Source organism: Balaenoptera musculus, chromosome 18 (genome assembly GCF_009873245.2).
Source record: "Balaenoptera musculus isolate JJ_BM4_2016_0621 chromosome 18, mBalMus1.pri.v3, whole genome shotgun sequence".
In the NCBI taxonomy this organism is placed as follows: Eukaryota; Metazoa; Chordata; class Mammalia; order Artiodactyla; family Balaenopteridae; genus Balaenoptera; species Balaenoptera musculus.
The window spans coordinates 36,429,237-36,452,227 of NC_045802.1; the positions used below are offsets into that span (position 1 = coordinate 36,429,237).

At 40.9% G+C, this 22,991-nt stretch overlaps 1 pseudogene; it reads right to left on the reverse strand.

The window, feature by feature from the left end:
* Nucleotides 1-10,839: 10,839 nt before the first annotated feature.
* LOC118884044 lies at nt 10,840-14,384 on the reverse strand (annotated as a pseudogene).
* Nucleotides 14,385-22,991: the final 8,607 nt, after the last annotated feature.

Here is a 22,991-nt window from a genome sequence, read left to right on the forward strand (position 1 = left end):
TACACCCAAACAGTACAATTTCAGGTCACAGAGGCCAAGAAAAACAACTCTTTAAACAGGAGAGTGCCACTTCAAAAAAATGTTACATGGGAGAAAGAATAACTCTAGTTGAAAAACTCAGAAACAAGGCCAAAAGAATATAAATATATTTCCTCAGGCAGACTCTGTAGGCATATTTTTTATTTTACTTTCTCTTTCACAAGGTAAGGAAGTCAGCCAAAGAAGAAATTTGCTTTATTTTTCAACTTAAGGACTATGTATACATTAAAATGGACATACTGCTGTCTTCTTTGAAGAATTCTGGTATGATTATCATGGAGTGGTGTCCTGTCGACCAAATAGCCTTTGTTGTATTTGTTTTCTGCAGTTGGTTTCTCCACCCCACCTATATTTTAAGTAGAAATGTTGATGCTGCTTTTGTGCCTGCAGAGCCCTCCAGTCATTGGATGGGAGTGTGAAAAGTCCAGGATATTAACTTAAAATGTTACGCTTCCGCAGCCCCTTCATTTCTCAAATTTGTTTCTGGCATGAGACAGCAACAGATTCTCCACTGCTGCAGTAGGAAACCAAGGAAATTGCTTTTTAGCTCTTCTCTGTTGCCCAAGGTCATTTCCCAGACTGTTGGTATCCAATTTGGATTGTTCTGTAAGCAGCCCAAATGTCAATCAAATAATAATTTATACAGTGACATATATTAGGATAGACGTGGAAGAGAAGAAGCTGGTGCCAAAGAAATAGCTATAAAGCTGATTATTATAGCTATAAAAATCATCTTTGGTACTAGGGCCCAAAATGCTGCGGGCAGAGCTATGGAACACTGTACATGGATCAATATACTTGCTTCAATTAACCAATCACATTTCTATGAGGCACTTTGGTTATTGTGGTTTCTTCTCTAACTCATCCTGGAAATATTGAAACACTGTTTGGAACTGAGGTCCCAATGAAAAGAAGAGTCTTTTGACTGGCATGACTAGCTATCTTGTAATACAAAATCAGAGAACACCAGAATAATAAACAAAGTTGGGTGAAATTCCATACAGCCTATAGTAGAAATAATATTAAAAGTATCAACTTACTGGCAAGACCAGGATGGCATGTGCCTGCACCTTTCCCTCATGTGCTTTCATGTTCTTTGTTTTTTTTTCTCCTATTACCTGTACACTGTGAGGTTCTCCACAATCAAAGAGGTCTACGATCAGATAAATTTGGGAAACTAAATATTGTCAACTTTTTCCACAGCTACTTGACCATAAAACACTTGATTTTTTTTATCATATAACAGTTACATGAATAGTAAAGTGGGGGAATCATCTTCTGTTAAATTAAAGTAGTAATCAAGAGCTACAGATATTAAAATGTTTTTTTCCCTACTTTATTGGATATGTGGTCAAAATATTCAATGTTACATTCCCTCTGTTGGTGAGATGCGAACTCCAATAACAGTGTTAAACACTTACTAATACAGTGTCTCTTTCCTGCCAAGTTCCTCCAGGTCTCAGAGTTTGTGTGTCTTGAGAGCTTCCTCCTCTCCTCCCCTGGTGCAGCCCTCCTGCCCACAGCTCTCAACAAGGCAGAAAGTGAGACATCCAGCGGTTTGGTGTCTCCTCATGCTTTAATCCAGGGATCAAAAGTTGGCTTTGGAGACCTGAAAGTAAATAGTATATGTATTTTAATAATAATAGTATCTAGTATTCTTTTATTTATTCATCTGTACATTCACTGTTTTTTCTAACTTTTTTTCTATGATTTATCTTTTGTCCATCTCTATCTATGCCCTCCTGCTCCTTTCAAGTCACAATTTTGTAAAATTTCTGTATAAACATGCATGTATTAGTTAAGGTACTACTAACTGCAGTAACAGGCAAACCCTCAAATCTTATCCATCAATCCACTACAAGATTATTTCTCCATTCATGAAGTTCAAAGTAGGTGTTATGATTCAGTCTCCTTCAATTTTGTGCTCCATGATCTTCATTTGGTCTCCAAAGTCTCTGCAGAGGGGAAAAAGCATGGAGGATCACACTTGGGAGGTTTCATAGGCCAGGTGTGAAAGAGGCACAAATCACTTCTGTTCTTGTTCCGTGGGCTGCAGTGTAGTCACACAGCCCACCCAACTGTAAGGAAGATAAGGAAAGACAGTCAAGCTCTTTGCCAGGCCTGACCGAGAGCTATCGAAACACTGGCACTGAGCATTTCTAACCTGAGGAGGGCTGGGAAGACTGCATTTCAATTGTTTTGGGAGAAATTTCAAGCTGATGGCTGAATTAAAATGAAAGGTGAAATATTGTGTCTTACCAATGCTCTTACATGTTTCTCTAAGAACAGAGATTCTTAACAAAAAGAATTTACCAAGAAGACAAATTCGACAAGTAACAAAAAAATTACTATGTGAGCATGATTCCAGTTGGGTAGGAAGATGAATAATGGAGAAAAGCCAAATATTCATGAAGCATACCCAATTCTCTAAAGGAATCATCTTTATACAAACAATGAGCACACTATACTTGCATTTCATTAAAAATTTAATGGGCAGTTTAGAATTTTTTAAGCTTTGTCTTATCATTTTTATTACAAAACCTAACTTCTGGGCTTCTCTGGTGGCACAGTGGTTGAGAATCTGCCTGCCAATGCAGGGGACACGGGTTCGAGCCCTGGTCTGGGAAGATCCCACATGCCACGGAACAGCTGGGCCTGTGAGCCACAGTTACTGAGCCTGCGCGTCTGGAGCCTGTGCTCCGCAACAAGAGAGGCCGCAGTGAGAGGCCCGCGCACCGCGATGAGGAGTGACCCCCGCTTGCCGCAATTAGAGAAGACCCTCCCTCGCACAGAAACGAAGACCCAACACAGCCATAAATAAATAAAAATAAATAAATAAATAAAATTAAAAAAAAAAAACAACCTAACTTCTAAACCAGCTCCCCGACAGCAATAAATTTCAAAACCTTCTCAAATGTGACATTCCATTTGCTACACATGCTATATTGCATTCGTAGGAGAAAATTTCATAATAAGCCCCAAAGATTTAATATTCTTATTATAAGAAAAAAGTTTTCAAAGTCACCACCATTTGAATATCCAAAACTTTCTCTAGATCCAAAGAAATAAAAGAAAAACCTGATATGATGATAAATATCTTCATTAAACAAAAGATATGCAAAATAAAGTGTTCTCTTACCTCACTATAACTGACAGTATTACAAACAGTAATCAAATAAGAAAATTAAGGTTTTGATTTTCAAGAAAATGTACTTTTTACTCAAGGTCCAGAATGATTTTAATAACTGTTGACGCAGTTGCTTTCAACAGAATTTATGGTTCATGTATGCAAATTGCTTTTAAAAAATAATGGTACACACAGAACTTCTGTCTGATATTTTCCTTGGCTATTTCTTCTAGCTTTCACTTACTCCCAAATTCCTACCAATTCCTTCCAAATTCCTTCCACATTTCTGTTTCCAGACCTTTTGGCTAAAAAACAATAAATCTTCCTCCAGCAAATATCCTCATATTCTATGCTCAAACATAAATGTGTAAAAAAAAAATGATTAGAAGAAAGGCAGAGTATATGTGAGTCCTTACTGTATACTGACTAAATTGGATTTTGCTTTTTCTATTTTTTTTCTTAGTCTGTCTATTACTTTGGCCATACAAAAGCCAAAACATTTTACTTCCAGGTCTCTTGGCTTTTACACATTTGATCACTATGTTTTGTCCACTTGGGTGGACAGTGTTAGAAATATTTAAGGTCAAGTTGTAATGTTGACTCATCTCTGCTCCTACCAGCCACTCTGTGGCTTCTGCAGAAGACCAGTGTTATCATTAAGAAACTTACCCTCAGACCTGACAATTGATACTATTGTTGGTTAATTTTTTTGACCAGGATTAATCTGTGTGGTCCATATTGAAAAATATTAAATTCTTGTGGGAAGGCTAACCCTTCAAAGAGTTGGAGAAACAAGCAGCTCATTTTATTCTTCATTTCAAGACAAGAAAGTGGGGGTCACAATACTCATATCAGATGAAATAGACTTTAAAACAAAGACCATAAAGAAAGATAAAGAAGGGCACTACATAATGATAAAAAGGATCAATACAAGGAGAGGATACTATTCTTCATTTCAAACTTGAGTAAGAAGTATGTTTGTTTTCTGTATTTATTTATGTCCTCTGCTTCTTCTTGCTAGATAAACTTTTCAAGACAAGACCAAAATTTGATATTTTTTATCATGAATTCTGAACACAGGTATAATGCTAATGATCATTTATATAATGGTAATTCTCTAAACAGCACATATTAATTAGGAATTCAATTTTCAGGTCATATTTGACCTGTCAGAAGAACACAGGTATTGCTATTCTTACTTATCTTTTGAGATCCAAAAGGAAATGGAATTTATCAGTTGCAGGGGCATCCCTTCAGGAATAAGTGGTTTAAAATTGAGAAATGACTAGCATTTTATACGTGAGAGATTTTAAGTGATGTGAATGTTAAAGAAAAGATTGTAAAGATATAGTATCCAAACATAGCAGTAATCCATGAGAGAAAAATGATTGAAAGAAATTTGTAACTGTAAATTATTTTAGAAAATGTGGAACTCCCTTTGTAATGAGCAAAATGTTAAATATTCATAGTACAATGCTCATTTATGAACTGTAATCAGCATTCTGTAAAAGTGTTGTGAAATGATCAGAACATGTTAATTACCTAATTAAATACAAATTTGACTAAAATAAAGTATAGCATGTTAACCTAAGTTTAATTTAGATCAATTTACATGTAATTAATTTAAGTTGAAGGGAGCTTTCACCAAATACAGATTTTACAAATCATTTATGCACTCGTTCATTTACTACACAAAGATATTTTTTACATGAGGTCAATGTTCTAAGTTTTCTTTGATTTATCTATGAACACCCACTATGTTCCAGACACTGTGCCAGTGGTGGCTGATACAGGGCAGTTTAAACAAAGGAAGGAAGTAACTAGCTCGTTCTGGACCTTCAAATCTCTGCCCAAATGTTCCCCCTCAAGCCTCCCCTGACTGCCCCATCTAAGTTAGGTTCCACAGTAATTGCTATGTCATAGTTTGTATGCTTCCTTTGTAGGACTTATCACCACTAGTTTGTTTGTTTGTCTACTTATATATTAGACTTCTGTCCTCCACAGTGTAAACTTTATGAAGGTTTACATGTCTTGTTTGTAAACATATTAGCTACTCAACTAATGCATGGACGAGACATGCATTAGTTAAGGTAGTATGACTTGATGGCTTAAGGTAAATAGGAGCTTTACTCTTAGTGATATAAAGTACAGTTAGAGTGAAACCACCAGCCAGTCTATAAGAACTAAATCATGTACACCTATCTAGATGCAAGAATACATATTAATATATATTATTGAGATGTATATTAACACTTTCTAGTGGTACATGCTAACACATGTCATGCAGAACTATAGATTGAATGTATGTGTCCCCCTCCCAATTCATATGTTGAAACCCAACCCTTTGGGAGGTGCTTGGGTCATGATGGTGGAACCCTCATTAATGAGATGAGCACCCTTATAAAAGAAACCCCAAAGAGCTTCCTCACCCTTTTCAGCATGTGAGGATACAGCCAAAAAGACGAACACCTATAACCCAGGAAGTGAGCCCTTGTCAGACACCAAATATTCTGGCACCTTGATCTTGGACTTCCCAGCAACCAGACTGTGAGAAATAAGTTTCTGGTGCTTATAAACCACCCAGTCTATGGGATTTTTGTTACAGCAGCCCAAAAGGACTAAGACGTATAAGTATACATATTAACACACATTACAAAGGTACTTATTAATGCATGTTATGGAGGCTCATGCTAACACACCATAGGAGTACACATTAACATATTATGGAGGTACATGTTAACACGTTATGGGAGTATGTGTTAACACACTATAGAGGTACGTGGTAACGTGTTATGGAGGTACATGTTAACACATATTACAGAGGCACACGGCTAACACAGTTATGGAAGTACATGTTAGCATATGTTACGGAGGCACATTGCTGACACACAGCATGGAGGTGCATGTTAACACATGTGCATGAGCTTATTAATACATGTTATGGAAGTACATGCTAACACATGTCATGGAGGCACATGTTAACACATGTTATGGAAGTACATATTAAGAGCTGAGGAAGCACTAGGGATGGATCAACTAACTTTACTTAAGAATGAGTAAATGATGTTTGACTTGGGTATTATATGACAAATTAAAGTTTTCCAGGTAAAAAATATTCAATATAGAACACAAAGCTGAAGATAAGCTAAAGGGCTAAAAGTGTGATAAAAACTATAAAATAAAAGGCTTGTAGACCTAGCATCTCAGGTCTGAAAGAGAGGCCATCACAGCTCTGCTTGTGGATAGGACTACTTCCAAGTTGCTGTTAATGAGCCAACCAGAATCTATGTCACATTTTGTTTCCCTTTAATTTTTTAAAAAGACCCTCTTTAGGGCTTCCCTTGTGGTGCAGTGGTTGAGAATCTGCCTGCCAATGCAGGGGACACGGGTTCGAGCCCTGGTCTGGGAAGATCTCACATGCCGTGGAGCAACTAGGCCTGTGAGCCATAACTACTGAGCCTGTGCATCTGGAGCCTGTGCTCCGCAACAAGAGAGGCCGAGACAGTGAGAGGCCCGTGCACCGTGATGAAGAGTGGTCCCCGCTCACCGCAACTAGAGAAAGCCCTCGCAGAGGAACGAAGACCCAACACAGCCAAAAATAAAATTAATTAATTAATTAATTTTTTTAAAAAAGACCCTCTTTATAACTATTGCAATCCCTTCTTTCTTTGGTCTAGATGTGGCACAAAACCTGCAAATCTGGATATGGAGGGAAGGATCGTTGGGGAATCATGGAAGTAGTACTGGTCAGTTTTGGTCCTCAAGGCTTGATTGGGAAGCACACTGGCTGCCTGGAGAGGAGCTGGGGAGAGAAGCGACATGATGATCATAGCATGAAAAAGGCAGTGGTGGTGGTTATGAAGTCAAGACACAGGGGTACTTCTAGGAGCCCTGTTTCTTTCAGGGTAAAAGATGAAGTCACTCCTGGTGAGCAGACAGCCTCTACAGAGGGTGCAATCATGCCTCCGGGAGAGGAGGATAAGCTGCCCTTGTCCACCTGTGCTACATTGGCCATGCATGAGTAAATGAGTGCTAGTACTTTAAATGATAACTGGGACTTTTCAGAATTTATAGCTTTGTTATATAATCTTCAGATTAAATATATGCAGTTTTTCATATTGAGTACACCTCAGCCTGTACCAGTATCTTGAGGGTGCATTTAACTGAAGAACATTAGGCTTCCTATAGTGGTTTGTTGATTGAGTTGAAACACTCAAACAGTGACCTCAGTCCTTGTGTTAGAAGAGATTCGTCACAAGTTTTACATATATGTCAAACATAATCCCAACTTCTAAGGTACAGTTAGAGTATACCAATGAGGCAACCCATAAGTATTTTTTGAATGCATACTCATCATTCATTTGTTTATTCACTGAATTATTTTTTCAAATTCTAGTCATGTGTCTGTATTTTTTTGTTTGTTTAACACTTTGCCAGGTTTAATAAGCATAAAAAGTGGTCCTTAAAGAGGATTCATTCTAATGCCTTTGGCATACTTGTTGACACATAGAGTTAGTAATTACAGAATTTTTAGCCAGACTGTATTTGTGAACTGGTACAGAACCAGTACAGAAGGCATTTCAGTGTCCCTCTTACAGCAAATAATGCACAGCGATCCTCTAACACCCAAAGCTTCCAGGAAGGAGGGTATACCATGAGTGGCTTTGAAGTTAATGAAAGTCTAATAAATTTTGGATTTTGGTAGAAACATTTCTATTGAATATATATAGTAATGCTACATATTGGTGTAATGTAAAACTGAACTCAGAGAAATTTTTTTACAATTACAAAGTGTTCCTTAAATTTACTATGAATGCACTGAATGAGTTTATTGAGGTAAACACTCATGTTACTCCTGAAATAACATAAAGAGGGGTACACCTGGCTCAGCAAAATGTATCAATTACTGAAGGACTCTTTTTCTACTCTGAATAGGTTCATTATAGAGTTCTGAAATTTTAATTGACTTTGGTGTTTGATATGCCTTTGAGCAAATCAGAGCCCTATTGCCTACCATATATTGATATTTCTTTCACAGAGAAATTTACTAAAAATTATAAAAAGAAAGAACTCCTCTATGACTTAAGCTAAATGTTAGAGCAGCTCACTGTTCATTCCTGTCTGACTCTGCACAGTGCTGCCAGCCACCCTCCTGGCCTGTATAATACAACCAGACACATGTGGGTGTGCTACTCAATCGCTGTTCCTTGCGCACAGTTTCAGCTCAGCATTGTACGCTGTAGATATCCTTGCTCTCAGTGAATGTCTCCCTCTTTTGCTTTGCCTTTGTCATTAGTCTGAAAACGTGGAACAAGTTATCTGACTACGATCTTTAGTTTCTCTTCAAGGTTGTGATTTTTAGATTTGCTACTTGTGGCCACCTCAGGTAAACATTCCACCTGAACTTCTTCACCCCTGAGAGACCTTCTCTTTACCTCTTTCTCACATTTCTCACCTGGTGAGCAGACCCTGGGCAAATTTTCCTCTTTGCAGTGTAATTTGACTTTGCTAGTGGGTAGAACATTGCTGTTTTCAATTGCTGTTAAGAATTTTAGGTTTCCTTATTATGGAAATAATAAAAGATAAGTTAATTCAGTGATATTTAAAGTGCAATTATTTTTTAAAAAGGAGAAGACATCGGTACTTATATCTTTGAACTCTGTTTAAAAGAGGTTTGATGAATATGGAAGACCATCATGATTTTTCAGGGTACAGTGACACCAAGTATACATCTCTTCAGGTTCTTAGCTAAGTCCACTTTCCACCACCATATTGCTTCCACATTCTCAACTACATTATGGCTGTGATTAAATGATCTCTCACATATGAAGTACAATTGTAAAACTGAGCTCTCTGTTTGCTCCTTCTGGGTTTGCCACCAAGGAAGTTATTCAAGATACATATCAAATCTCCTGGATTGAGATGAATTGGCATGAAATATGATCTGAGGACCGTGAGGGATCTACCAGTATCTTTGCGTCACTGCAGTCTCATGGAGAGGCTTTTGCGAGTCCCTGTGGGCAGAGAGCTAGAGGCACGAGAAACCGTAGCTGCGTGGTCACAGATGTTGTAAACCCCTTCTTCCTCTGCGTGTCAGCAGTCTCCTTGGCAACACATTTTCTCTCTTGCCTTTGGAAATTGTTATTGAGTAGAAACAATTTGGGTTGTTATAGCAATGAAGATGACTAAAACCAAGGCCAAGAGATAACTGCTTTCCTCCCCAGTAGGAAAAGAGCTCTCCCATGAATGTACATTAGTCATTAGTTGAGCATTCCCCTCATACCTGATGGCTTTATAGGGACCCTCATGCTGAAGTCCCATAAGCTGGGTTTGAAAATATCTTGGAAACCCAAGTGAATTCTGCCAGGAAAAGGACAATTCAAAATTCATTATAAGAACCAATTCTAGGAAAAAATTCAAGAAGTATGGCCCACTTTCTAATTTGTTTCCTGTTAAACTGAAGGAACTATAAACTTATTAGCTACCCCTTCGAAAATGGAACAGTGCAGAACCACAATTATGTCACATTTTTAAAAGAACACAAGTTTGGGGAGACACTGTAAATATTAAACTTTAATTACTGATAAATAATATACCGAGTCAACCAAAGGATTTTCCTGGAGACTTGAAAGTAAAAGGAGGAAATGTATTCAAGTAGATAATCATTTATGTAATCCTTGCCAGCTATGAGTGCAAATGAGGTGACACCAATATTTTCCTGGCGTCTGAATTCACCTGGTAATGCAGCATTTTTATCATCACTTAAAATCTCTCATAGGATTACTGTTGAGCATCTGTGGGGATGTCACACATGAGACCATGAATGTGTTGTACACCAGGTTCTGCTTTGACCCTTCCCAGATGCCCATTTCCCTCCACAACCCATGAGGGCATCTCACATTAGTTTAAAATTTTATATTTTTTTTAATTTTAAAAAATATTTTTATGTAATAAAAATTAAAAGTCCTTGTCCAACCATCCTGGTGGGACACCTGTGTCTCTCACACAGATGACTCAAGTTAATGGGGAAGAAAGAACAAGGGGCCCAAGTCTGAGGTTATAAATAATAGAAAATAAAAGATCTTCCATCTCCAGCAGGGGGATAGATGAGAGGATGGGAGAGCAAGATGGAGTGGGGATGGGCAGGGGCAGAGCAGAAAACCACCACCCCTGCTGGACCCTGGCCCTGCCCACTTTGAGGCCCTTCCCATTCAAGGTGCTTGGCAGGAATTCCACAGCTCCCCAACCCCACCCCCCCAGTGGGGGAAAGGGGCTAAGGGGCTGGGGGCTGGGACTGCTCCGAGCTGCTGGGGGAAGAGACATAGATCACTCTTCCCTCCACTCATGGAGGTCTCAGGTCACAGCCAGGACAATCTTCAGTTCCCTGGGGGGTGGAAGGGGAGCTGCTGGGAGGGATGAGATTGAACTGGTTGGAGGGGAAAGAGAAGACAGCAGGCACATTAGAACCCAAGCAGCTGTCCCTTCATCCAGTGCCATCCAGTGTGGGTTGTTGGGGGAGTGTTGATAGGACCGGCCTCCTCAAGGCGTCTCATGGGGCTGTCAGAAGCACAGATCAATTGCCATTTCCCAGTGAGCCAGAGCTCTTCCTCATGTGCCCAGCTCAGCCCCCACATCCCAGCCTGGCGCTGTCTGCTGCGCTGACCTTACCTTGCCTAAGTCAGGAGACAGTTGGGTTCACTGAGAGCTGAGGAGGCAGTGGGGAGCAGGGCTGCTGGATCACAACTGAGGGAGGACAGAGGGAAGCAAAGAACAGAGCCAGGAGCAAGCCCCTGGTGGCAGCGACTGTGGCTTCTGCTCACCCTACATCACAGACAGGTGCAGGTCGGCAGGCACCCTGTGCAACAGCCCTGCCTCCAAGACCTCTCACTCCCCACCCAGAGCCCATGCATCCTGCCCTACCTGCAGTGCATCAGCCGAATTCCTCCATCTAATGAGAACTCATGAATCCTGTCATCAGCTCCTCCCGGAAATCCAGGCGCCTGTCCAGGCTGCTCACCTTGGGAGTGTCCGATGTAGGGGTAGGGTGAGGGTATGGAAGCTGAGAATGCAGGCACCCCACTCTGGGGCATTGCACATTGAGGGGAGCCCCCATGGCTCTGGGGTGGGTGCAGCGGCATCATCTGGGGCAGGTGGGGAGCCCCAGGGTGAGGAGGCTGGGCTACTGTTATTCCAGTTTGGACATGGGCGTGGGTAACATGGGCCATATTGGTGACACCGTGGGGCAGCTGCTGGTGGGCATGGATGCAATACACAGCGGCTGGTTGGGGGAAGCTGCTCTGAAGAGACTGGGCAGAAGGTCCCAGTGGCAGAGAAGGCGGTGTACCTGTCAGGACCCCTGGGTGGTACAGATTCTGCTATGGCTATACACTGCCCAGGTGTGGGGCCTGCCCCACCTGGTGCTGGATGGGACCAGGGTCCACATGCTGGGACTGCAGTTGGCTCCCAATAGGCATGGTGGCTGGTTGCGGCTGGTGGGCATGGAGCTACATGGCATGGTGCAGATAGGACTGGTGAACAGTGGCATAAAGGGTTTGGGGTGTGGGCTGCTCTGCAGAAGTGTACTGAAGGGTGAAGGGTGACACAATGGCCTGGGGATGGCTCCCTGATGTCAGCATGCATGGGTTGCTTTGAAGCATGGGGGCAAACACTGGCTGTGAGGGTAGGGGGCCATGGGCTGCATCATGGTGGGCTGGCCTGGGAACTGCTGTGGGTTGTAGGGGATGTAGGAAGAATAAGGTGTGGCAGCCACCAGAGGTGGGCCAGAAGCAGTGGCAATGGCCTGCATCATTAGAGGGGCTGAAGCTGGCTGGTGTTTGTCCGAGTGCTGGGAGGGCAGGGAGCCTTTTGCTCCCTGGTACTTGCCCTGCTGTCCAGGCATTAAGTTGGACACAGGATTTGTGTCCTGAGGTGCCTGAACATCTGGTCCCATGTGTATCTGAGGTATGTAGGAAATGTACTGGGGGCTTTATAGCCCACTCTGACCTGCTGTCAGCACCGGGATGGAGGGAGTTGAATGAGTCCGGGGCCCAGGAGAAGTTGGAGTACTGGTTGATTTATTAACAGACAGCAGGGGATTAGTGGGATTGAACTCCTTGGCCTTAGGGTTCAGTGTTGACTTCTTCACTTGTTCAGCAACAGGGCCCTCATCCTTGTGATCTCTTTGGCTTGGGCAAGGCAGTGGGGGCTGATCCCGCCCCTCGGTGCCTCCTGCTGGTGGCAGGGGTAGTTTGTCCTCCTCAAGCGATACAGATTCTAAAAGGAAGAAACAGCCCGCATGGGGTCTGAAGCCAAAAGACCTCCTTCTCCTTCCCTTTGGTCTCCTTCTTTAGGATCTGGGGAGGAAAAGGATCCAGGCTGGTCTCAAGGGAGCTATTGGGCTGAAACTTAAACTGGGCCCCAAACTTTCTCAGTTCTTCCAGTTGAAAGCGTTCCTGTTTGTTCTGAAGGCCAGGGACTTTCCCAGCTATCCAGGATAGCACCTGGAACTGCAGCGTTCTCTCAGGTTACTTGGCCAGGAGTTCTTTTACATCTCTGGGGGCCAGTGAGATCTTTGGAGAAGCTGGGGAAATGGAGCCTACTCCAGGATCCCCAACTGATGACATCACGGGGATGGAAGCTGAAGAGGTCGGTACTGCTGAGCAGATGGGAGGCTCAGGACAGGAAGCTGAAACTGGGGCAGGGGCAGCTGACTTGGGAGAGCACAGGGGGTACAGCCAGCCCACTGCAGGAGCAGGTGGAACAGAAGCTTCTCCAGAAGGCCTGTTGCTGGGGGAAGACAGAGTCTTGGTACCTCTCAGAGGCCACTGTGCCTTAGGGGACATGCGGGAAGGGCCTCCATTGATACTGTGTGTCTCAGAACCTGGGCTAGGACTGCTATTGTCAAGATGGTGAAGACGAAGAGGTGGCAAAGAGCTAAGACCAGGCTGGCCGGCACGAGAACTACTCCATCAAACTCCTCCCCTGGGACATTCCTGAACTCGATGGGGTAGAGGGATATACTTTCCCTCTCTAGATGCCAAGCTGGGGCTCTCTCGCCCTGAACCCCGTTGCTGAACTGCACTGTTCTCCTCCTCGGTGTGCCCTTCATCGTTCTCCATGGCGATCCACAGGCAGTACTGGGGGCTCGATTCAGTCTCTCAAGTCAACTGGGCTGCACACAGCTCTCGCTGATGAAATTCTTCTGAGTTGTCCTTCTCTAAGGGACAAGAAGAGAGACTGCTCTCATAGGTGATCTTTACACTGTAGTTCTCTTCATTGAACTGGAACATTTCATTGGGGTCCCATCAATTGGACATGTCAGACTCCAGGTCATAGTCATCACAGTTGCTGTCGACCCCCTCCCAGCACTGGAGCATCTTCTCTTTGTGCTCCCCACTCACTTTTGAGTTCATGGCAATGGCTGAATCAGTGAACTTGTAGTGAACTTTAGTAGCATAATTGAAGTCAACATTTCAATTGGAAGTGGACAAGCATGACATCACTTGACTCAAACACCAAGGTGTCCACAATGTCTTCCTGACGAGGGCCACCTGCTGGCTCCGATGCTTTCTGGTGCACAGTGTCTACTGCCAGTTCGAACTTTGAGCTCAGCATCTTGAACATACCTTCACAGGTGGTACCATTCTTCACCTTTACATCACAAGTGGAGCCCACAACAGTTGTAAGGAAATGCAGCATTCTGGAATTGCTGTCACCCTCAAACACCGGTGACTGTGGGGTGCCTTTCCTGTGCTTTGTCCCCTGGCGCTGCCTGTGGCCGCTGCCCTGGCCTCTCCTGATGTTTCTGCTGTGGTGGCAGTGGCTGCGGCACCGAGATGCCCTCGGCTCCGGCGGAGCCCCGCTCCCAGCAGCGGCTGCAGGCCCCAGGCAGGGGGAAGCGGCCACAGGAAGCCCTGGGGCAGCCGAGGTGGAGACCAGGGGCCCCCAGGAGGCCGCCGTTGGGGAGGCTGGTGCTCTTGGGAGGCCAGTGGCCACGGCCTGTTGCATGGGGGCGGCTGCTGGGGCTCGAGGTCTGTTGTGGCGGCTGAAGCTTCAACTTGAGGGCAGCGTCCGGAAGGGGAATTAGGGGGAAGAGAGGGAGAGAGGAGGCCTGGGCTGGGCCCCTGCTGGAGAGCGTGGGAAGCGAGGGGGACTGGGAAGCTGGGGCCCCACCGCCGCTGGCGGGCAGGGGCGAGCCCTGCGGTGTCGGGAGCTCCATTCCTTTAATTCCAGATAATTTTATCTCACCATAACACATTATTATGACTCAAAGTATTTTATTGACCACCCTAACAAAACATGTATGTAAGTTGAAATTTAATTTTTGCACATGACCATATGACCTAGGGACTAATAGATTTCTTCCGGATTAAGAAACCCCAAAGGAAGCAGATGCTCAGCCTGGAGGAGGCATAGTTTCACATCCAGCAGGCAACATGAGAATTTCTATGCGGTGCTTGTACAATCTCATGTCTCTGGTACTTGGCCAAAAACCAACTGTCATCCATCAGGGGCATCCTCCCTCTGAACAAATAAAACTAAACATAGCAGGTGACCACTATGATCAGCAAGCATCGTTTACCCGAGTAATTGTGCCTATAAGCACTTAAGTAAGATGCATGTTCCTTAAGCTTGCAGATTCAAGCTCCGTTATAGAACAGTCACCCTGCATGATCTGAAGCCTGAAAAGCTGGTCTTCAGGGAGAGACATCAGAGAACTCTGCCCTTGAACCATGATGTAAAGAACATTATGATGTACTATTAACAATTGACACAGCAGCAAAACTCCAAGATGGTCATTAGATTCATGTTTCTTAATTAAGAAGACATACACCATTTCCTCTAGAGCACTGGATGTCCAGTCCATCAGTAGTCTGTAAACTGACAGCTACACGGGTGAACAGTATCCTCCCAAGACTCTCTGATCAAGTTGATTACTGCAGACACAGACTTTCTGTCCAAGGCAACAGAACATAATTTTCTGATTCGCTGGTACAATTTTTCTTTGCTTACTTCTAGTCTTGGTTATTATTATTGTACTTTGACACCCTCTGTTAATTGAATAAAGGTTTTTCAACATACTCTCCATTATTTATATTCTGTTATTTTTTTACTCCCTAAGGTCTTCTGCCCCTTAAGGAAAAACAAACTGTCTTGCTCATTTGTCTCTTAGCTACTGTGGTAGTTAATTTTATGTATCAACTTGACTGGATCAGGGGATGCCCAGGTATCTGGTGAAACTATTTCTGGGTGTTGTCTGTGAGGGTGTTTCTAGATGAGACTAGTATCTGAGCTGGTGGGCTCAGTAAAGTAAGTTGCCCTCTCCAACTGCTGGGCATCATCCAATGTGTTAAGGTCCTGAATAAAACAAAAAGGTGGAAGAAGGAGGCATTTGCCCCTTTTTCCTGCCTCATTGCTGCTGAGCTGGGACATCTCATCTCATCTTTTCCTGCCCTCAGGCTGGCATTTACACTATTGGCTTCTCCAGTTCTCAGGCCTTCAGGCTTGGACTGAACTACACCACTGGCCTCCTGGGTCTGCAGCTCGTGGATCATGGGCCTCCTATAGCCTCTATAACTGCATGACCCAGTTCCTCATAATAGATCTCCTTTCATATCCTATTGGTTCTATTTCTCTGGAGGACCCTGACTAATACAGCTACAATTCTGAATTTAATTCATTACTAGACTTGTCTTCTTCTATCTGATTCTGCTGACAGAAGAAATACAAGTTATTCCTTTTAACATTTCAGAAGGTAGATTTCATCCTATAGGCCCCTTCTCGTTCTTAAATTTCAGTCACATAATGCATTCCAAACTTCAGCCTTGTGAAAAGTGGACCTTGACTCCACATCAACAAAATGATTTTTCTCAGGTCATCACAACCCTGTCAACAAAACCTACCACACCAGGAATGGGAACCAATATTGGAGCTATCATAGCTATAATTATCCGTCTGTTCTCTTCAGAGCTGTTTACCTTAAAGGAACAATGACTGGTTCACTACAGTTGATATAAACACTATGCATATACCCAATAGTATCTGTGCCCCTTTCAGGTACTTCTAATGAAAATACCTTCTGCTCTGGAAGCTCCACAAACTAGGTTAAATTTATTATCCAGTTGATGAAATAAAATTTATGTTTTAAGGTAGGACAAGAAAAAATTAAACATAAACTTCTCTCTCTGTGTTAGTTTGGGTCTTCTCCCTCCCTAATGTGCAGGGTGCATCTGCCATACACATTAACCAGAGCCCCTCAAAGATGGAAGAGCCTGCTCAACCTTAAAGATCAATTTTATTTCTTTCTTCTGATGTAACTTCTTAAAAGAATAGTGTTCTTTCCCAGCTCTGTAGGGGATCATGGTGACTTGCTGTTTCTTTGTATGTGTTTACCTGGACTATGTATCCTTGGTGAACTTTATGTAAAATATATCATTTTGATGTATGATCCTTTGTCTCAAAAATGTATATGACTTTGCCTTCCAACTTCTAACAGGTGGAACAGTTCTCACAGCTTGCTGAGAATCTGCTTCCCTGGTTATAATCCTCAGCTTGGCTTGAATAATATTCCATTTTTTCTTCTTATCTTGATAGTAAATTGAATTTTCATTGACACAGTGTTGTCACAAATAATCACATAGCCATTGATTTCCTCTTAGCTAGCCAAGGGAAAATTGATGCTGTAAGAAACACTTCTAACATAAATATTATACCTAGGTAAATACTACAGGTAAGTGAGCACATGGTTTGGGACATTACTCATGCCCAAAACTCTAAAACAGGTCAGGATAATTTAATAGGTCACTACCACTTTCACCCTCACCCCTTATTATTTGAATCTGAAACAGTTTTCATTGTTGGACCAAAAAGGGAGAGACTGAGGAAAACAGTAGAGACATGAGGGGCTAGAAAGCAACTTGCTTAACCTCCATACCCTTAAGGACAGCAATCTTCTGAACAAGGAATTTTTTCAGTATTTTCCTTAGATTTTAAATATCTTTCCTCTGATTTCAAACAATCCTGAGGAAACGGTTTTGAGAAGCACTGGTTCATCCTTCACTTTTACTTGTAACAGCTCTCTCACAGGTAATACAGTGTCTCATTTTATGTCAGACAAGGAACTGAAATAAAATCTTGGAGGTTTTATGAAAAGGGTGTGAATTGGCAATAGTCAAACCACTAAGCCACCTCTACTTCCACCCGTTTTTTCCTACCTCCCAACCACACTTCATGTTCTTCAAATACAAGCATGTGCATATGATGTGTTCTAACATCTCTGAACTGCTGTAAGAATGCCTCAGTAACCAATATTCCTTCCAGGGATTATCACAGGTTTTTATTTTTGTATGAGAATTACTAGATTGCCCTCAACATGTCCAAACAGTCAAATCTTTAAAAGCCCTCAATCCATATTCTGATCTTCTCTAGCAAACCAGTTTTTATTTAAAAACTATTACCCTTAAATAGAGAAAAATCATATAAATCTATTTATTTCACCTTTATTATTTATTAGTTTCTCTTTAATAGACAAACATTTATTTATTTATAAATCACTTTTTGTTATAACTTAATGGTATTACTTATTCTAAAGGTGTTGATCTAATAACTCAAACTTGGATGAGAGAAAACGCTAAATTAAAAGTGTGAAACTTTTTTTATTTATTTGTGTTTATACTCACAGAGAAGCTTTGTAGGGCAATGAGAAGAGCTTGGACTCTGGACTCCAAATACATGATTTCAAGTCCTAGGAATATCCCTTGCTGTGACCTCAGGCAATTTAATGAAACCTGTTACACCTTATTTAAAAACAAAAACTGGATATACTCCAATGTAATTCAAGATGAGGCATTTTACTCTCATTAATAAAACTTATAAGGATAAATTGTAGTCCAGGACACTTTATAGACAGACTCAGGCACAAAATATCCTTTCCAAGAGGGTAGTGTATAAGTGGTGAGTTTTCCATGACCCCTGATGGTAAGAGTTGGGGGTGGAGAACCTGGGAGAATACTTTAGAAACAGATCTCTACCCTCGCCCACCTGGGAATTCTAAGAGCAGGGAGGGGAGAAGATTTGAATCTGCTGACAGATTGAAACTTCAATATCAACCAGATTTTTAATACTGGAAAATAAGATATGAGTGACCCAAAAGCTCTGGTGTTTATGCAAGATTATCTGTCAGAGATGAGAAAACCAACAGAGCTAGTCTGAAGGGCAGATTTGAAAACAGCACTGAAGCTATTTATTAATTGTACACCGCTAAGTCTAGCCACTCCAATAAATGTTCTATCTGTAAAGCACCTGGCACATAGAATGAGCTCAAGATATGCTAGTTCCTTCCCTCTTACTAGTTCTGGGTCCTTCACAAGCTCAGTCCCTCTGAGGGTCCTCACCTATGACACACAGGGAGTTACCACGAAATCCAAATGAGATCAGGGGTTCAACTGCTGCCTCATTCACACACTTTCTGGTTCCTTGAGTTCCTTTCCTTCTTTACATCCATTCATTGTTAATGTGAAGTCTCAAAACCAAGGAAATAATACCCAGAAAGGATATGGAAAAAAAAAAAAGAGAGCTGAATTTTAAATTGGCTGTATTCTGATCCTCACAATTTAAGTTTAACATATTTTAACACTGTTCAGGTATTACAAGCTTCCAAAGGAGCAAAGAAAAGAATTCTCCTTCTCTTTGGCAGTTATATCAAATTGAGGATTTAGTTCTTACAGATTTTCTTTTACATGTGCTTCTATAAACTCACAAATCTATAAATGTTAGCATGATTAACAGTTTTGAACTATTTCAATAAACTCTTGCTAATTGTAACTAAGTGAAGAGAAACAGCAGGTTATTGAAGGGAATCAATAAAAATGTATCTGTAAACAATTTTAAAAGACATAAAATCAATGAAGTAAGTGGATTTTATTTGAAAAGTATTTTTCAGAGGAAGTGTTTTGTTGAATACATAAGATTCCCAAAGAACACATTAGTATTTTATATAAATAGTTGAAAAGAGCTTGAATGTGTTTGGAAAGTTCATTCTCTCACAAAATTTAAGTATTCTACCTGATGACTTAGTATTTTGTTTAGCAGATTTTTGTCCTTAATTAATATGACATTAAAGTTTAGGCTTATTCTAATTATCTCAAATTCTAAATCTGTAGAATTGAATGTAAAATCAAAAAATGAATATTGTTTTGCTTCAGTTATAATTTCCATCAACATGAGGAGATACTGGGTAAACAGAAAAGGCAGTGCTGGATGGGGTGAGACCCACAAGAAAGAAGAAACCCATAGCACAACTGAGTGTAAATCAGGGCCTGGGTCCTGGACCTGAAGCTCTGACACCAGTGCTATGGTGGCCTAGGGTGGTAGACAGAAGACTTTAACCAGGCAGGCAATCAATCATTGGGGGTCCAAAAGGACACAGCAGCATGTCTCCCCCATTGTAAAGAGCAGAGTCACAGGGGCTAATATGGAAACTGCTGGCAGGAAGTCTGACAGCAGGAAGCAGGGAATCCAGATATTTGGCTGGGGGTTCAAGGCAAAAACTTCAGTCTTTGAGTGCACCTAAAGATGGCAAAATAGGTTCCTGAAAGTTCTGGGAAGTTTAGTCCTGGAAATGTTATCAGAACTAGAACACAAAGTGAGCACCAAATTAGCTCCAAGTGTGTTTAGTCCCAGATCATAGCACTAAACCCCTTTGGCCTAAATCAGAAATGGTTCTAGCAGTTGGGGTTACATTGAACTTGCAAGTGGATTCAAGAGAACAGGAATTTAATCAGGGTTTTGGTATGTGCTTTCAGATTTATGTTAGATCCTTGAGAGAACTATTCATCATCCTGACTTATTTTTTTCCAGCTCAAAGATGAGATTATTTTTGGGTACATTCCTTAAGGGAAAGTTGAGAGAATTTAATGTGATTATGGCCCTTGAGTTCTTTGCATTTATTTTTCTAAAGTGGGAAGTCTCAGTGCTAAAGCTTGGTTTAGACAAGGCTTAATTGGAAGTAGTTTATGTGCATATGTGCTACTGTGAAGTGTGCCATCCTTAGAAAGTGTCACCTTAAGCTTTACTGAATGAAAGAACCTATTCTTATCAACACCAGTGGCCCTCAGATTGTATATTTATACACACATGAACACACAGAGACACTCTTTGCAATTGCACTCTTTCTCTCTCTGTACATAAATAAGTATGTATGTTTAAATAGAATCTATATACATACATATCCCGTGCAAGCCTACTCTTTATGCAATATGGAAAAAAGCAACAAATTTCTAAAATTAAATGAACAGAAAGAGGAGTGTTTACTTTGTCCAAAGCTTAATGCAATCACTTCTTAGCCTTTTACAAGAAAGAGGCCAGAATTCAATTGCAAGTTTTCTACACAGTTTATTAAGGTAGAAGATAAAATACATCCTCCAATCAGAGAGGAAAATTGAGAATGAAAAAAATAATAAACTGTGACAAGAGCTGCCTGGGACCCTTAATGGAGCGTAAGTGTTCCTAACATCTGGGGCAGAAATAAAAGTAATTTCTACAGCATGGAAAATGGAAACAGACTCATTTCACTGGGAATCCTCTCCCCCCTTCTATGTGCATTGTTGTGAAACCCAAATGTCCACTCTTGTTTCTCCCTACTTTCCCTTTTCATTTCTATCATGCTCTTTAGAAAGAACTCCAGTTATCAATTTCTTATTTGCTCTACCACCCTTTAACTTTTCTTTCATTTATTCTCCTTTTAGTTTTATCCAGTCATATTTCCCACTTTCCTCTCCTTCATTTCTATTGTTTTAACTGTTGATGTTCAGTGGAATACCACTCTATTATTCTTTCCCCTTCTGTCTCCAAATTCAATATTATACATACTTGAAATATGTCATGAGAATTTGTTTCAACCTCAAATATTAAATGGAACTTCTTCTCTCTCTCTCTCATTACAATTAGAAAAGATGTTGTATTAGCTAAACTGCCTTTTGAACCATCATTTTATCCCAGAAGCAATGTAGTGCATTTAGTTCCTTTGGGCAGACCTCCACTTCTACCAGACATTTTAGATTTCTTCTTTACCAGTTCCTCATGAAGTTTACTTTATATTGTCTAGAATAATTTTCTTAGAGTCTTCAGTTGAGACCAAAACTCTTGGTTTTTCAGAGTAAGACTTGATCATCTAATATGCTTAAGAACTGGCACACCTCCAACCCTCTGATTTCCCTTCTCTTTTAGCCTTGTACCCTGCTCCTTCTCACACTCCGTATCCTTGGAAGCCCCTAAAACACTCCTTGCACTCGGAGATCTCATTCACTCTCATAGATTCAACTATATGAGTTATTTTCAAATCTACCACCAGTCTCAAAATTACCAACAGAATTTCTTAATCCTACATTCCCAGTTGTCTGTAAATTATTTTCATCTGAGTACCATGAAAATTTCAACCTTCATGTGTTCTAAACCAGTAACTTTCAATTTTTTCTAAACACAGATTCCTTTCTATAATGTGTCTTAAATGGAAAACCAGTATTTTCTCAGATTAAAGCTAATAGAATAGCAGGTACTTATTATGAAGTCCTTAAAGGTGACAAATGGGCCATTTTGTTATATGTACACATACTGATACATACAGAAAGAGTTATGGGTAACAAATAAGTTATATTTCTGTATCTTGGTTTTGCACACACAGTGTAGATGGACAATGTGCCCATCTCAGTAGACCTAAATTTAGAAAAGATCACTGAGAAACAACAGTCTCTCAGCAATATTTTTGTAAGAATTCATATTTGTGTCCAAATATGAACGCATAGCAGGAACATGCAGATTTATTCTGAAGTCTGCACAAAGAGTGAGTTGGCGTGGAAGCTCATATTAATGCCATTGGTGGCCCCATTGAGCTTAAATGTAGATATTATGCAACAAGTTTCATGAGTGTGTTGTTTTATATTAAAATTTGTTGAGTTAATTTTTAAATTATGTTCTATTACTTCCAGAAACTGTGAAATTTCAGCTTTTAAGGAACTATAACAATTTACAAATCACAGTTTAAAAGCCATTCTTTTAGTTGAATGAATGAAATCATTCCTCACCGACACTATTTTCTGATCATAATCTCTATATTCTTTTGGTAAAATGATCACTGCCTCTTATGTTTTCTTCGCATATAACCACAATTTATTTCATTGCTAACTTCAATGTATTACAATTTTTTCTGTCCTTTTTTTTCTACTTCAATAATATTTCCCTTGTCTAGGCTCATATTAATATTACCCCACATCTGTATTGCCAAAAATAGCTTCTTACATGGGCTTCCTGTTCTCCACCACCTTTTCTTCCAATTTATCCTTCACTCTGCAACCTGATGAAAATACCACTGTTCTCACACTGGTGCCTTACTCACGAAACTTCAGTAGCCCTCTACTGTTCCAAAACTAAATGCCAAATACTTCTGCTTAATTTATAAGGTTATTCATTATTTAAAAATCTTAATCTTTACATCTCTAACAGTAGACACACAAATACGCACAAATACATGCACACACACACCCCTAACTGAAACATTTCTCCCTCACTCCACATCTATCATATCCATATCAAAATCTGTTCTAGGATCTTCCTTTATACCTTTCCTAACTACACAGAAGCACTCCATTTTAGCCCTTGTGGTCTACACCACTTTTTCAGCAGATAATTATACACTGTTGACTTGTTCTCTTCATTTCATGTCTCCTCCAGCCTAGACGATATGTATTTCAAGAAAAGGAACCTCTGTTTTCTTCATCTCTACTCTCCTCCACCCCACACATGCTCAGAGTGACCACAATAGGCTTGGCAT